This window comes from Protopterus annectens, chromosome 2.part1 (genome assembly GCF_019279795.1).
Source record: "Protopterus annectens isolate FY-2018-M chromosome 2.part1, PAN1.0, whole genome shotgun sequence".
Taxonomy (NCBI): Eukaryota; Metazoa; Chordata; order Ceratodontiformes; family Protopteridae; genus Protopterus; species Protopterus annectens.
In genome coordinates, this window is record NC_056729.1 from 12,393,937 (window position 1) to 12,409,589 (window position 15,653).

At 38.7% G+C, this 15,653-nt stretch overlaps 1 protein-coding gene across 1 annotated transcript in view; it reads right to left on the reverse strand.

Moving 5' to 3' along the window:
- CTNNA2 (catenin alpha 2) overlaps positions 1–15,653 on the reverse strand; it is a 3,890,250-nt gene that overhangs the window by 3,688,604 nt on the left and 185,993 nt on the right. The gene's annotated exons all lie outside the window — the stretch shown is intronic.

The window sequence follows — 15,653 nt, forward strand, 5'->3', positions numbered from 1 at the left end:
CCCATTCTCAGTGATATGGTTATCTTGGCGTAAACATGAGCTATGGAGTATGCTGTTCCCCCATGGAGGGTCTTTCGCAAAGCAAAAACACTTATTTTAAGAATATGCAGCCTGATGTGGTATCTTGAATTGCTGGCTTGCTGATGGGTCTGTCTTGTGAACAGCTTAAGCTTCATGAAGTTGTATTTAATATGCTGGATCAGACCCATATTTTTATTAAAGACCTTTGATTGTGTGAATTTCATCATATGAGATGTGGATTAAGTACTGTACATATATCTTTAATGAGGATCAACTTGTACTTTGTTTAAACCTATAGTGATGAAAGCTGCAAAACACTTACTGGGGCTACATAATTCTTTGTAATACATGGGGCTTTATCTGTTATGATGTACTAACAGTTATAGAAAAAAGTATATAAACACAATAGCTCTAGATTTTGAGGCTGTCAAAGTTGCCAGACTGACAGCAGCCGGAAGCAAAATGTACGTCTAATCCTCTACCTAGTTTAAAAAAAGTTTGACACTTTCCTCTTGACGCTTGCCCTATGTTATGATTCAAGACGAAAAGGTGGGGTAGTTCGTTTATATGCTTTATTATACAGAAACACATCAGGATGGATAGCAGCAACATAAAATATAAAAGAACTGATTAACTGACAGACCATTACTTACGTACATCCTTACATCTCAACAGGTCTCTACAAAATGGCAGTCTGGCTCACACGTGCTCAGTATTAATACACATGTGCAAGCCCATGAAAAGCTTCTTAAAGGTATACATACATACTGATCTACATCCTCCCTCTTTAGTGAATTGTCCACAATAAAATGACATCTGAAAAAGATATGCAATTACACAGACACTAAGAAATAAACACAACGTTCGTGTCCAAGTTGCCGTGTATCTGGAACATCGTCTGGAAATGCAATCTGATCTAGTGATATAGCAATTAGGATTGGGTTTAGCAACTGGGACAGTCATTGGTGAACAATCAGTTTCAGGAGTTTTGGGAATCTTCTCAGGAACAGGAATATTTGCTGGAATGCCTTCTGGAACTGGAACACTGAATAACTCACTCTGAGATCTACAGTCTTTTTCACAGGCAAGATGCTGTAATACAGGCTCGAACACTGGTACCAAATGTTTCCGATCACACCTAAATTCTACTCCATGGGAATCCACAACGTACGATCTTGGGTGTAGTCATACACTTTTCATGACTGAAATCCGATCAAAACCTTTGGACATCTGCATCCTCACTATCTCTCCTTCTCATAATGGACTGAGTGGTTGCCAGATTTATCATAGTAGGACTTCTGGGACAAGCGCCTTTTCATGAGTTGAGCTCTCAGTGGTTTGCTGTTCCTAGCACAGGGAACCAACAGATTGCTACTGATTGGTAGTGTGGTTCTGGTTTGTCTCGACAAAAGCCTTTGTGCAGGTGAACAGAGATTCAGGAGATTCAGAAAAACATTGCTATTCTCTCGTTTCAACTTCTCTAATAATTGTTTCACACTTTGAACTGCACGTTTTGCCAAACCATTTGACTATGGGTACTCAGGGCTACTTTTAACATGAATCAACTCCCACTCTTCAGTAAATCTCTTGAACTGCTGACTTGTAAACTGTGTACCATTGTCAGAAATACCTTTGTGCAGACTACCATGGACTGAAAAATGATGCTTCAAATTAATAATGACAATAATGGATGCTACAAATCAATCTCAAACCAATCTGAATAAGTGTCTACTAACATAAAGAAATGTTGACCACTCCATTTGAAAATGTCTGTAGCTACTGTCACACAATGTAGTTCAGGAATCTGGTTTAGCTGAAGTGGTTCTTTCTGCTGATGTGGCTTATTACTATTACATACATAAAAAGATGAAAGTAGTCTCTTGATAATCCTTTGACATAGAAGGCCAAAATACTAATCCTCTCTGCCTTCTTTTGGTAGAATCAGTTCCTGGGTGGCCACGATGCAAGATGGTAATATACTCTTGTTGCAAGGATTTTGGAACAATCACTTCTGGACCTTTCATGATGATACCATTATCGGACAAAATCTCATCTGTGTAAGGAAAATATGATTGCACTTCTACTAGTAAACAAGATTGCTTTGAAGGCCATCCTTAAGTGATCAAGTGGTTGAGCTTCTGAAGTACTGGATCTGAGGCTGTGTGACTTCTAAACTCATCAGGATGTGTTGAAGAAAAACTTCTCACTTCCATCACTTCAAAATCAAGTTTCTCATCTTCATACTGTTCAGTGGTATTTCTGGGTGATCTAAATAATGTATCAGCAAGATGAAGAAGTTTGCCTTTTGTGTAGACAAGACTGAAATTATACTTCTGCAATTCCAACACCATGCATTGCAATCTGGCAGAAGCTGTATGCATAGGCTTTCTCAAAATAGTGACTAGAGGTTAGTGATCAGTTTCAAAATGAATTAGGTGGTCATAAATATAATCATGGAACTTCAAACATGCAAACACAATTGCCAGGAGCTCTTTCTCAATCTGCGCATACTGCAGCTCTGTTTGTGTTAGAGCTCTGGATGCATAAGCTACTGGTCTACCCTCTTGAAGAATGACTGCACCTAGACCAAACTTTGAAGGATTACAAGAAAGAGTAACTTGTTTGTGAACATCACAGTATCTGAGAGTTGGTGGACTGGCAATACTCTGTTTCAGGACATCAAATGCTCTTTAGTGTTGTTCTGACCAGGACCAGGATACATCTTTGTGTATCCTCTCTCTGAGAGTGTTGAAAGTTGGCAAACGTCTGGAATGAACTTGCTTAGATAGTTAATGCCAAGAAAACATTTTAAGACTTGAACATTGTCTGAAGCTAGCATCTCAAGAAATGCTGTTTGCTTGCAAGGATCTGGTTGCAAGCCTGAACTGCTAAACAAATGATCAACATAAGTAACTTCTCGTAGCCTGAATTTGCACTTCTGAGGATTCAGCTTAAGATTCACTTCATGTATTATTTTCAGGACTTTCTTGAGGTTTTTGTCATGCTCGGCTTCACTATTACCTCCTACTAGAATACTAGAATATCATCTACTATAATAGCACACAGATAACCAGAAAAAATGTGTTCCATGGCACACTGGAAGATTTCACTGGCAGAACTTATCCCAAATGGCATTCTCAAAAATCTGTACCTGCCAAAAGGTGTACTGAAAGTGGTTATCAATGAGGATTTACGGTCAAGCAAAATTTGCCAAAATGAACTCTTTCCATCCAAAACAGAAAAAAAAGTGGCATTTGGCATAAGAGCAGCGACTTCTTCGACTGTACGCATTGGATGATGAGGTCTTTTTAGTGCTTTGTTCAAATCTCTTGAATCAATACCTATATCGTCTAAGCTTTTCTTATGAGCTACTACCATGGAAGATGCCCATTCAGTTAGTTCTTCAACTGGACAAATCACACCTTGCTGCACCATTTTATCTAGCACAGCCTTGACTCTGTTCCGCATAGCTACTGGAACATTCCGGGCTGGTCTGACAACTGGGCTAACTTCGGGGTCTAACTTCATGGAGTATACAACTGGGAGTTTGTCTTCAAAAAGATCAGCATAGGTAGAGAAAATGAAATGGGCAAAATTAGAACACTGGTCTTTTAAGCTTACATGGTGGATTTCCTCATTAAGTGAACTCATTCCCATTCTCAAACTATCTTGGAAGCCCACCAATGACTGCACGTGCCTTTTGACCATGTACAATTGCAAGTCATGGCTGTTCCCAGCAGAGTAACATGAAAGCACTACTCAACCTTCAGTTTGAATTTCTTCACCACCATAAGCAACAAGCTCGCAAACTTTGCCAAATCAAGCTTCTCACCAGCATATACTTTAGCAAATGTTTCTACTGACATCACATTGCACTTTGAACCTGTGTCAGCTTTGAGCTCTGTGGGTCTTCCATTTATCTGAATACTATAAAATGTTTCATTCTTTGCCCATAAATCTACTGCATTGACTGTTTCATTAAGCACAGACACACCATCAACATAAAAAGCAGGATCACAGCTTTCTAAATGACCAACTTGTCTCCTTGAATGTTCTCTTTTAATAAAAGAATGAGTCTCTTTTAATTTACAAAATCTTGGAAATTATTCCACTTTTTACATCTGTGGCATTGCTGACCAAAAGCTAAGCACTTTTCTCTTGTAGACACATGACTGCCACCGCAATTACAACAGTTGACTATAAGGCTAGATGAGGGCACATGCTTTGAGTTTGCTGACTCACTCTTGTGCTTCACTAAGACTGTGCATGCTCTGGAATTTGCTAGAAAGCCACGGGGTTTTCCAAGAAATGCCACAGGACCTGCAACAGCCCTCATGTGCTTGGGCCTGTTTCTTTTAAACACATGCTGCATACTAACAACATTAGCTTTAGAAGATACTGGACGCATGCATTTCTCATCTGTAAGCATAGTTATATGTTTTTCTGTGAGCTCATATATCTGACAAATCTCAATGGCCTTATTCAAAGTTAAATCACTGTCTTGAAGCAAAATCTTTTTCACAGCATCATCTTTAATACCATACACAAATCTGTCTTTTATCAATTCATCCCTTAAATCACTAAATCTGCATGTTTTAGGTTTGTTTCTCAAGTCAGTTACATATGCTGAAAAGTTTTCTCAGGCTTTTGATCCCTTATATAAAATAAGTGCTTTTCCACTGGAATATTCATTTGGGGGTTACACATTTCTCTAAATTTACATTTGATCACTCAGGGTCTTTCCTTGATTTAGCCGGTACCACTATATGGCAGTTTCCCGCTCCCCTGCAAACACAGCAGGTGTGTACACAAATGAACACTCTCTTTCAATGTCTTCTGAACCAAATAAATTATGCAGAATAAATGCCTTTGTACATGCGTCTTTGTCAGAAAATGCAGCTTGTATGAAAATATTGTACTCTTGTTCAAATACTTTCCAATTCTCTGCAATATTATTAGCAAATACAAGTGGAGCTGGTCTACAAAAGCCTTCTGCCATGCCAACAAAGTATGCTTAAACACACTGCAAATATGGCCTTTGTAATTATGTACGAACAAGCACACACACCAGGTAATTGTAATAACGTTCAAATGCACAATAAACTCTTCAAAATACTGTACTTTGCAAAATATGCTTTGAAATGGCTATATTTTGTGAAATAGCTGTACTGTAATACTCCACAAACTTGCAAATACTTTGTATACTTCGGATATCTTGAACAGCTTTAATTAATGTGAAAAACTAGCTCATGGAGTAAAACGCTGTCATTTTCCTTGTTTTGTACATTTTATTTGATTTGGGCATTGTTTCAAATATTTTCATAAATATTTTGATTATTTTTATCAATATATCACAGTTTTTGACATTTTCATTTAACTAGAAATTCATTTTGAGCATTCTGAGTGCTCCATTTTATATTCTTTGAGCAAGAAATTATTTAAGCAAGTTTTAGTACCTGGAATTCATTTTTAATCTGTTTTGCGAGTTGTATGTCTAGTAGGGATGATCCATTCCTGTATATTCCACCAGCATTAACCGAGTGCCTCCTGGTCTTGATTCTGGATCCCATTCTGATACCATGTCGCTCGTCCTATGTTATGATTCAAGACAAACAGGTGGGGTAGTTCGTTCATATGCTTTATTATACATAAACACATCAGGATGGAGAGCAGCAACATAAAATATAAACAAAACTGATTAACTGACAGGCCATTACATACATGCATGCTTACATTTCAACAGCTCTCTACAAAATGGCAGTCTGGCTCGCACATGCTTAGTATTTATACACATGTGCAAGCCCATGGAAAGCTTCATACTGATCTACAACTCTGCTTTTTTTTCCTCTGTGTGTCAGGGTGATGTGTATTACAGCTTGCATTGCTGCTCCTGCTTTAGTGCAAGACCACAGCTTAGCAGCAATGAAATGTGCCTAAAGTTTGTTATGAACATTTCTGGCATCAAAAGGGTGCATAACATGTTTGTAATACATGTGGGAAGTGATTATGCTCTAAAATTTGGGAAAGGCTAAACTTGTTAAATGCTTCCATAGTACAAGACACAGTGTTAGCAGTGCTTAGGAGTCCTTAACAAAACCTGAAGGACACCTAAGAGTTGTTCAGATCAGTTCTCACATAAGGGACTAACAAAGGACAGCACCAGTCAGCAGAGAACAGTGACAGCAGGTAAAACAGCTTTTAAAAGACATTAGAAATTCATTCTGCCACACTAGCAAACAGAAAGGTATGTAAGAACAAAGTGTCTAACAGCCTTTAAAAGCTGTTTTGCTTTCTGCTAGAGGAGCACATCATTTTTGTCTGCTGTACCTCTCAGCTACCCTCAGTTATACAGAATGTCCCTGATTTTGCCTCATATTTTTGCCCTTTCCCTCCTAATATTTTTGATTTTCTGGTAAATCACAGAGGATTACAAGTTTATAAATGAGAGTTTCATACTTCTTATTGTTTAGAAAATGAATGTTGAGAAAAAAAACAGTTCTCCAAAATTTCTAAGTGACTTAGAGTAATATATTTTTTAAAACTGTCCCTGATTTTGATCCTTTGTTCCCCCATTACTGTTGCATATTCTTAAGCAAAGTAGTTGAGAAGTACGCCATTACAAAATTGCATTTCTACAATTGGTCTCTTCTTCCTCTACCTGGTAATACATGAAATAGCTAAAATTCCATGCACTACACAGAATTATGATTGGGTCTCCAATCATCTACTCATAACCCTCTAGTATGAGTTGTCTACACAGATGCCAAGCTTCACCTCTTGAGCTTCTCTCTCTCAAGGTGAAATTCTTGGCAATCATGTCTCACATACATTATAAACTGGTTAAGATTTTACTAGTTTTAGAGAATAATCAGCAGTCCTCATACACTACATAATGTAATACAATATAATATACAACACTGCATTTTACACTTCTGGCTGGTATACCCAGGGGCATCACAAACGTCTGTTTCAACAGACACAGAACCAGTAGACTTGCATACATGAATAAGTACATGCCCATCTCTTATTTCTTACCATCATTATACCCCACTAGCTAACTTTATTTTACTCACTCAAACTTAACAGCTATCAATCTCCACTAAGAAACTGCACCTCAAACCCAGAGTTGATAGAATCCCTCATTAAACTCCCAATAGAATGAGAGCTGCTCACTGTACCATCTACATAGAAGTCAACAATGGAAAACAGCTGTGGAAAGTAAACAAATGAAGAAATGTAGGATTCTTTACTATGGTCCATGTTACTAACTTCAGTCACAGAAATACAAGTTTCCTGTTTTGTCTTCATTTGGCATGCTGTGCAGTATAGCTCATGTTCATAGGTAGGTACTAGGCTATTGGCCCTAGGGCCTATATAAGCCTAGCCAAAAAGGTACCCTGGCTTTCGCCACCCAAGAAAATTATTTTCCTGTGCTCCTGTTGAGAAGAGCCACAGAATTGACCCTGGGGTGAATTTCCAATTTCCCAGCCAATCAAGATTTTTCTTGAACGGTGCTAATGAGGAGCTTTGTTTATTATAGATAGGTAGTTTGTTTCAGAGTATGGGAAGTCTCTGGGACATGAATCTATCCTTACAGCATGTTCTGGATTGGGATTTCTTTAAGTGGAGCATGTCCAACAGCTCTGGGCTTGACATGGCTTTCTTTGTATGTTAGGCAGAGATCGTCTCTGAGTAGGCGATATGCAATGGAGTAAAGCTGGAGTTTTTGGAGACAGTCTGCATAGGACATCTGTTTGAGGATGGTAATCCTTTTTGTGAAGTATTTCTGTGGCCTTTCCAGTTCTTGTAGATGCCTTGCAAAGTACATACCAAAAGGGGCATTGTACTCTATAATGGGTCTAATGAGTGGAGAGTACAGGGGAACAATGACCTATTTTTTTTCCTGGATGAGGTGTGCCATGTAGAAGGATTTCCTGACTACTGTGGCGATGTGATTATCAAAGGAGAGACTACTGTCCAATTGTGTCCCAATGTCTCTTATCACACTTTCGGTGTTAAGTAGACTACCGCCTATGTGGTAGTTCATGGGTACAGAGTTTTTAACCGAAAGGGATGACAATGCACTTTTTGGCAATGAGCTTGAGGCCATGGCTTTGACATCAGGCATCTGTCTCAGTGAGGCCCTTTTGTAGGATGACCACATCGTTAGGAGTTTCGATTATGGCTCCTAGTTTGCAGTCATCTGCGAACTTCATTAGCCAAAGACCTTCTGTGTTAGCTTGTAATTCAGAGAAGTAGATACCAAACAGGAGAGGACCAGGACTGAACCCTGTGGTACTCCACTTGTCACTGGTCTGAAGTCAGATTTGGAGTCTGCTACTTTCACAGTGTGGGTTCTGTCAGTGAGCCAGTTAGCAACCCATCTAGTGACATAGGGATTTATACCTAGTTTAGTGAGTTTATCTATAATTCCAGAGTGGGGGATGGTGTTGAAAGCCTTGGCGAGATCTAGACAGGCTGTGTGAAACACCTTACCTTTGTCTACGGCTTTGGTGACTGCATCAAAGAAGTCTAACAGGTTTAGGAGACATGATCTGCCTTTTAGAAACCCGAACTGGGTGGGGTCCAGAGTTTGGAGATTACCAATGTCTTTGATTATAAGTTCCATGATGATGCGTTCCATGGCCTTGCAGACCAGGCTCGTCAGGCTAATGGGGGTGTAGCTCCCGGGGTCCGTTGTGGCTCCCCCTTGGTGGAGTGGAATAACTGTCGCAGTGCACCATTCAGTGGGCACAAAGCCTGAGGTGAGGCTATGACTAAACATGGTACTTAGGTGGGGTGCCCGTTTGTTCTGTAGTTTGTGTAGAACACAGCCTGGGTGTTCTTAACTTTGGAGAGTGTGTTTTTACAAGGGCAGCCATGATTACAGGAACTTTGCATTCTTCTGGTATACAGATGGGCCCTTTAGGGGGTGAAAGGTGGGTAAAGTTAGCAATGAACCTATCTGCCAGGATGTTGGCAATATCTGTTGGTTCTGTATATTTAGTGCCATTGTGCTGTAACTCAGAGCAGATCTGAGTGTTGCCACTGAGATTCCTGACATAGCTATAGAATGCTTTGCCGTTGTCTTTAGAATCAGTGGCAATTTTGCCTTTGTAACTAGCTGTGGAGGATTTTATGAAGGATCTCAGCTTCTTACTGAGGCTAACCAGGGAGTTCCTCCAATCATGGGATTTTACTCTTTTTTGCAACAGTATCTTTCTTCTGTTGTAGAGTCTGTTTATGGCAGGGGACCACCAGATTGGATTCCTTTTTATGGAGGATAGCATATTGGTTCTATTAGGGGTAGCATGATCCATGCACTCGTGTAAGAGTTTATAAAGTGCATTTATGTAGGATTCAACAGGCATACCTCTATTGTCCGTCTACATGGGTGTCGTGAAGTTTGTCACTTCTGTCTTAAGAAGTGTGAAGTTGGCTTTGGAGAAATTTTTTACGGTGGTTTCCCTAATGGGGGGTGGGGGCAGGATGTGGATGTCTAGGGTGATTAGCTTGTGGTCGAATCTGACCAACGAGGAACTGACCTTTGGTGTAGAACACCTGTCACCCATGTTAGTAATGAGTCGGTCTTGGATATTGCTGCCCCTGGTGGGGGTGTGGATAAGTTGATCCAAGGCGTTGGAATTTATGAATTCCAGAAAAAGTTGAACAAGAGAGCTGGCACATGAGTAGTTTTCCCAGTTAATGGTGGGGTAGCTGAAATCGCCCATTATGAGGGTGTTGGGTTGTACCCTAATATTTTCCAGTGTATCAAGACACAAGGAGTGGGAATCCTGGGGCATGGTGGGGGATCTGTAGCAAGCTACAATTTGGATTGTGGTCTTGCCCAGAGTTAGCTGCACTTGGATAATCTTGGATGTATTATGCTGAGCAACTAGAGTGGAGGTGTAGCTATCCTTAATGAATATGGACACACCTCCACCTTTAGTGTTTCGGTCCAGGTTAGGTGGCCGAAAGGTGTGGTATGAATTATAGCCTGGTAATGCAGGGGTGCTCTCTGGAGCCTTGGACCAGGTCTCAGCTGTCTAGGATACCCTTGCTTCTCTCACATACTAAACACTGTATACAAGTAACATGCTTCTACTTTCAACAACAAGCATTACGGCAATTAATAATGCACCTCTTTGACCATGAAAGCAATAACATTTGCAAGCTGCTTGACTTTTCCTTTTTCTCCCTTATCCTGTTCACTGCTTGTATCTATGTCTATAAGGTGCGAGCTATGTTGTTAAAGCATTTCTTAAATCTCTGGTATTAACACTTAAAACATCCACAGCACCTTTTCTTTACTCATTATTCTCTTTTTTCTGCAGTCCTAGTTTTTTCTCCTCTCCACTTTCCTTTTATTCTCAGTTTCTACAACTTATTATCTAGTGTTCTCAATTGCAAACATCCACTCCACATTACTTTGCACTGTTTTCCTTACAGCTCCTCTGTCATGACTGCTTATAAATACCCTTAATTTATTTCTGTCCTATTTAAGTGTGAATTTTGTACTAAGGTATGAGTACTTATTTTTCAACTATCCATAGTATTAGAAAATGCAATTACCTCTGATTTTTGAAACCGCAGACCAGCTTCAGGAATGTAGGCCCTCCCCCACGTGTAGCCCTCACAACAAACCACAACACACGTCAAAATCTTAAAATTAAACATTAGCACATCTAACTGTACAAAATAAGTTAATTTTAAAAGGTCTACACTATGATGCACATGGTGTATGCCTGGCTACACCTATGCTGCCCATCTCAGTTTCACAGCCTACAAGAATACCAGTTCCCTACAGTAATAGATTTTATCAGTGATAAGCTGGTGCTGCTTAAAGCGAAGCTCACACTTTTTTTAAATGTCATTGAAATCTTTCACCTCATGAATCACTGCTTGCCAATTAAATAATTTTTCATGTATTCACTTCATCAGCAATACTGCTATGTAATTTAAGAAACATCTTTTAAGAAACATAAACAATTAGTATTAGATTTATAATACTTTGAACAAACACATTTAATTCTGTAACTGACACTGTCCAAGTAGAATCTCAATGATAGTTTTAAAACAGATGGGTTTCAGAAAGGCTCTACGTCTTAAAGGAAATGAAGGATGAATAAGGAGTTAGAATCCTTGGTACGGAAGACAGAGGCATATTTTTGTGGGATGACTGCAAAGGGATGTACTTCCTTTTATCAGCTGCAAAAGAAAAACTTAAATAAAATTTTCCTTAATAAAAAAATAAATTAAAAAAAAAAAAAAAAAAAATCAAAAAAAGTCACACTAGATTGCCAGGTCTATGGCATAGAGAAGTAAAAACCCTAACTATGCTGCAGGTGTCTTGAGCTACATAACCGGCTCAGCTGCCTGTTAGAACTGGCTGGGGAGAATGGTAGTAAGTGACTGCCCAGCTCATCCATCTTTAGAGGAGGGAGACAGCTCAGGACAACCAGTTGAATGGTAGTTGTGAAGTCGAGGCCTAAGAAGCAGGTGCTGCCCTGGTGTACTCACACCTATGAGTGAGTCATCTTGTGGGGCAGCAATTGCAGAGCCACTGAGGGGGAGGGGAGAGCTCCATCTTAGAAGAGGTTAGGCCACCCCACAGGACCAACAAATTGGCCCATTCCCTACCACCTGACTTGCCATCAAGGAAGAAATGGGCCAAAAGGGTTGACCAGGCAGGAACAAATGATCAATGGGGCCTTTACTAGCCCAGGACTACCTATTCCCCATGTCCATGGAGTGAACGGGTAGAATGTGTGCCAGCAGCAGAGTCCACAAAAAAAGGGATAAAAAAATAAATAAATAAAAGCCAAGCAACAGATAAAAAAATCATGGACTCTGCATATGCTATACAATTCAATTATTGCTTACATTTTAGCACAGGTTTTATGGTTACAGTGGCATTAATTCCAGGCAGCTTATTAACCTGTTGTCTGAGAACCCAGTTATATTCACTCAGTTCCAGTTTATTATCCAGGTCACCACCTCTGGAGCCTAGAGAAGCTAACTCAATCACTCAACTTAAAGTCATGCTCACAGCCACTATAAATGGATTATCAGACTACAAGCTGATAAGCTGCCTGGAATTAATGCCATTCGTGCTTAAAATGAAATGTTCTTACAATATACTTTTGTCTGGAAATAGATACACTATTTTTTTAAAGTAATTAGTTGTTTAACTAAGGGCCTGTCATGATAGCTTAGGTTGGGTTTTGTGACTGTTTGAAAACACTATTTAATGGAATGTTTGTTTTTTAAATGCTTTTACACTGACGGATAATTTTATCCACACGCTTTGTGTTTTATATTAAACTATTGAATTTTATAGCATAAGCAGAGTCTGTAAATTTGTTTCTGTCCAGTAGCACAGTCACCAGACATAGCCCTGCAGGGCTTGTGTGGGACAAAATCACTCTTGATAAAACATATACACTCGGCAGTACAAACAGAGCCTGTAATTGACTACAGAAGTAAAGTTAACAAATCCTTGTACCTATATTTGTAAAACTATCGGTTCATGCACGCATGATGTGGTATGAGAAAGTTGCAGAAGTCCCATTTACTGTTTAAAAATTGGTCCTCGAGAGTTACAGTTTCAGACATGAATCACACCTTGCTTTTTAATCATCATCTTTTAATAAGCAGAGAGTTCAGTGGTGGTATGCAATCGTGCTTTAAGTTTTAGTCATAGATGTTATGCCTTGGCAGATATGTTCAACAGTAGAAGTTAGGCTTTCGTGGCTGAGTCTGGAGTTGTGCAGTTTTAACCTTCCCCCATCATACAACTTTCCAACAATATGACTGTCAGATTGCCATGCCGATCTCCTAATTTCTGCTATAATAATGTCACATGATAATGTTTCTTCTTGGATAACCATACTTACAGATGATCTATCAGTAGCCCAATGCCCAACAAATCCTCAATCCTTATGCTTGTATGATCTACTGACACTTGCCATAAGTAGTAGGAGGCACTCATACAGCTTATGAATAATGATTAGGGTGGTTAATGCAAACCTGGGTACTCATGGGATATCTTTTGCAAGCTGCAGCCAAGTGTTCATAAATGGTAAAATACCATTTTGAGCTTATATAAAACAACATATTTGTCTGCAAAATGGCAATAGTTTGCTAAAATAAGGATTACCTTAAATATACAAGTACCAAAAGCAACCAATAAGCTATCTGTAAATGTAATAATATTTGTGTGACTCAAATTCATAATATATGTTTTTTGCACTTAATATGGGTGTTTGCATCTGTGTGCATTCATGCATAAATATAAATGTGTCGCCATTTCAAAAGCAGAGAAATTTAATTCTTTAGTTTCTAGATTTTCACTTTACATCAACCAGTTCCACACCCCCATATGTTCTACCCCAGCATTATTCTAATAACCTAAACTCATGTACACTGAGAAGAGCGTGCAAAACACACACACACACACACAGACAATGAAACAAGGCTCTCACTCCAACATCACGTCCTTTCAGCTTTTCCTGAGAAGAAGATACAGATATAGAAATATGAAAGATTTATGAACGTGATCATGATTATGTACTACATTTTTACTAGTCAAATGTGTACAGTTTAGAAACCCAAAATGCCACTTTGCAGAAATGAGGTTTTGTTATGTAGGTTAACAAACTGTCTGCTCCATCTGCTTTCAACATGCAGTACAGTAACACCATCTGATGACTGCAGAAAAAACATTACTGTTATGAGCATAAACGATCATTTTTAGGACCTGACAATGTTATGTAGTCAGAAGGCGCACAAAGCTAAATAAAATTCAGTCTGTAGCTTCTCAGACTGCAGTAATTTTATATTCATTGAAAGAAATGCTTTTATGTATTGCATGAGATTAAAGAAAAATGTACCGGCACCTGTATGTTAACTTGACCTTTCCTGTTAATTTCCTAGGGGAAGCATGTTAGTCTTTGAGAATCATTTTTGCTCTCGGCAACGTAGAATGTAGATTGTAGTATATATTTTCAGTCTTGATGTAAATCTGTGAACAATGCTTTTAAAACAAAGAAGTAGAAAGAATACATGATAAAGTCAGTTGTATATTGCCTTTTCAGCAGTCAGTTTTCAAGAGCCTGAATTTAATGTGCCATTTTGGTAATGGCATTTCTTATAGGTTCATAGGTAGGTACTAGGCTATCGGCCTAAGGGCCTACGTAAGCCTAGCCAACAAGATTCCCTGGCTTACGCCACCAAAGAAAGTTATTTTCCTGTGCCACTGTCGAGCAGAGACACAGAAAAATATTTATCTTAATACAGATAATGAATTCAACAGGCAATACTGTTCCATTTTCTAGCCAAAACACATCTGAATATCTGTAGTCATATCTCACACACATGTAAACAAATTACACATTTCTTTTAATACATACACATTATAAAAATCATAGCATATGTTATACATTATAACTGCAAAATAAAATCTATTATTATGAATCTGTAGAAAGTGCATTTGGTAACTACCAAGTTGCAGGACAAATGAAATGTAATTAAAACCTGTATTAATAAGTAAACAGAATTATACTACAAGGTCTGCTAATGTAAGAATCATGCTTAACTTTATTGGAATGGAAAGTATAGTTCCTGGGATATGGAAAAGGCTTCCTTAAACTGATGTGCATAGAAAAAAAAAAGTTTGTTGACCTAGTTGCAAATCATTGGGATGATTTTTCTTTTTGCTTTCTTTTTTTTTAATTTTCATTGATGCATTCTGCTTACATGGAAAAATTATCTTCTGAAACACCAAAAGGAAAACAAACTTAAGAAACTGAAAAGTTACTGCCATTTTTACGGAAAAAAAATTCTCGTTAATTTTCAATACACTGTTACATGTGAATGGGTTTAAAGAAGATGTTCATGATTATATGACAATGACCTTAACAGTTTCACACTCTTTTCATTTAATTAAAAACAAAATGTGGAACTTGACAGCTATATGGGCATTAATAATATGCCTGGGGAGAAAGCTGGCCTATCTTATTGAAAACTCCAATGTAACAGAGCTACATTTTAATTTTAATCCAGAACAGTAAAGCAAAAACTGCCATGCTTGCTATCGTATCTAATCAGGACACTGTCAAGAGTTAAAATTACCATTTACCACTGTACAACACTCTGGCTGTCAAAAGGTGACATTTAATATGTATCCAGTATGAGTAAATGTCTCTAGTTTAATTAACTCATGATCATTCAACTCCAATGCATCTAAAATGGTGGGGAGTTTCTTACCAAAACAGTGGCACTCTCAACATTGCAAAACCCAAAAATATTTTATGCAGGGGGCAAGCCCCCTGCAGCCTAACCAGGGTGATTGTTAAATGTTCTGCTTTCTTGAAATCTTCAGAAGGAACAAAAAGTTCATCTGTCATGATACATCTTTGGCACTGTCCAACATTCATGTAGTTTCTAGCTCACTTGCCTTGGTGAGGATATCTGTGACAATAAGCTGAGCAGGACAGCTCAGACTTTGCTATTCCCAGTGAAAGTCTTCAGCTCATTTTGCGAGATTCCCTGGCACTCCCATACAAGGTACGGCTTCGATGTTGGCGCTTCCTATTACGGTGAGGCAGAATTCACCAAACGTTGGATTGTTC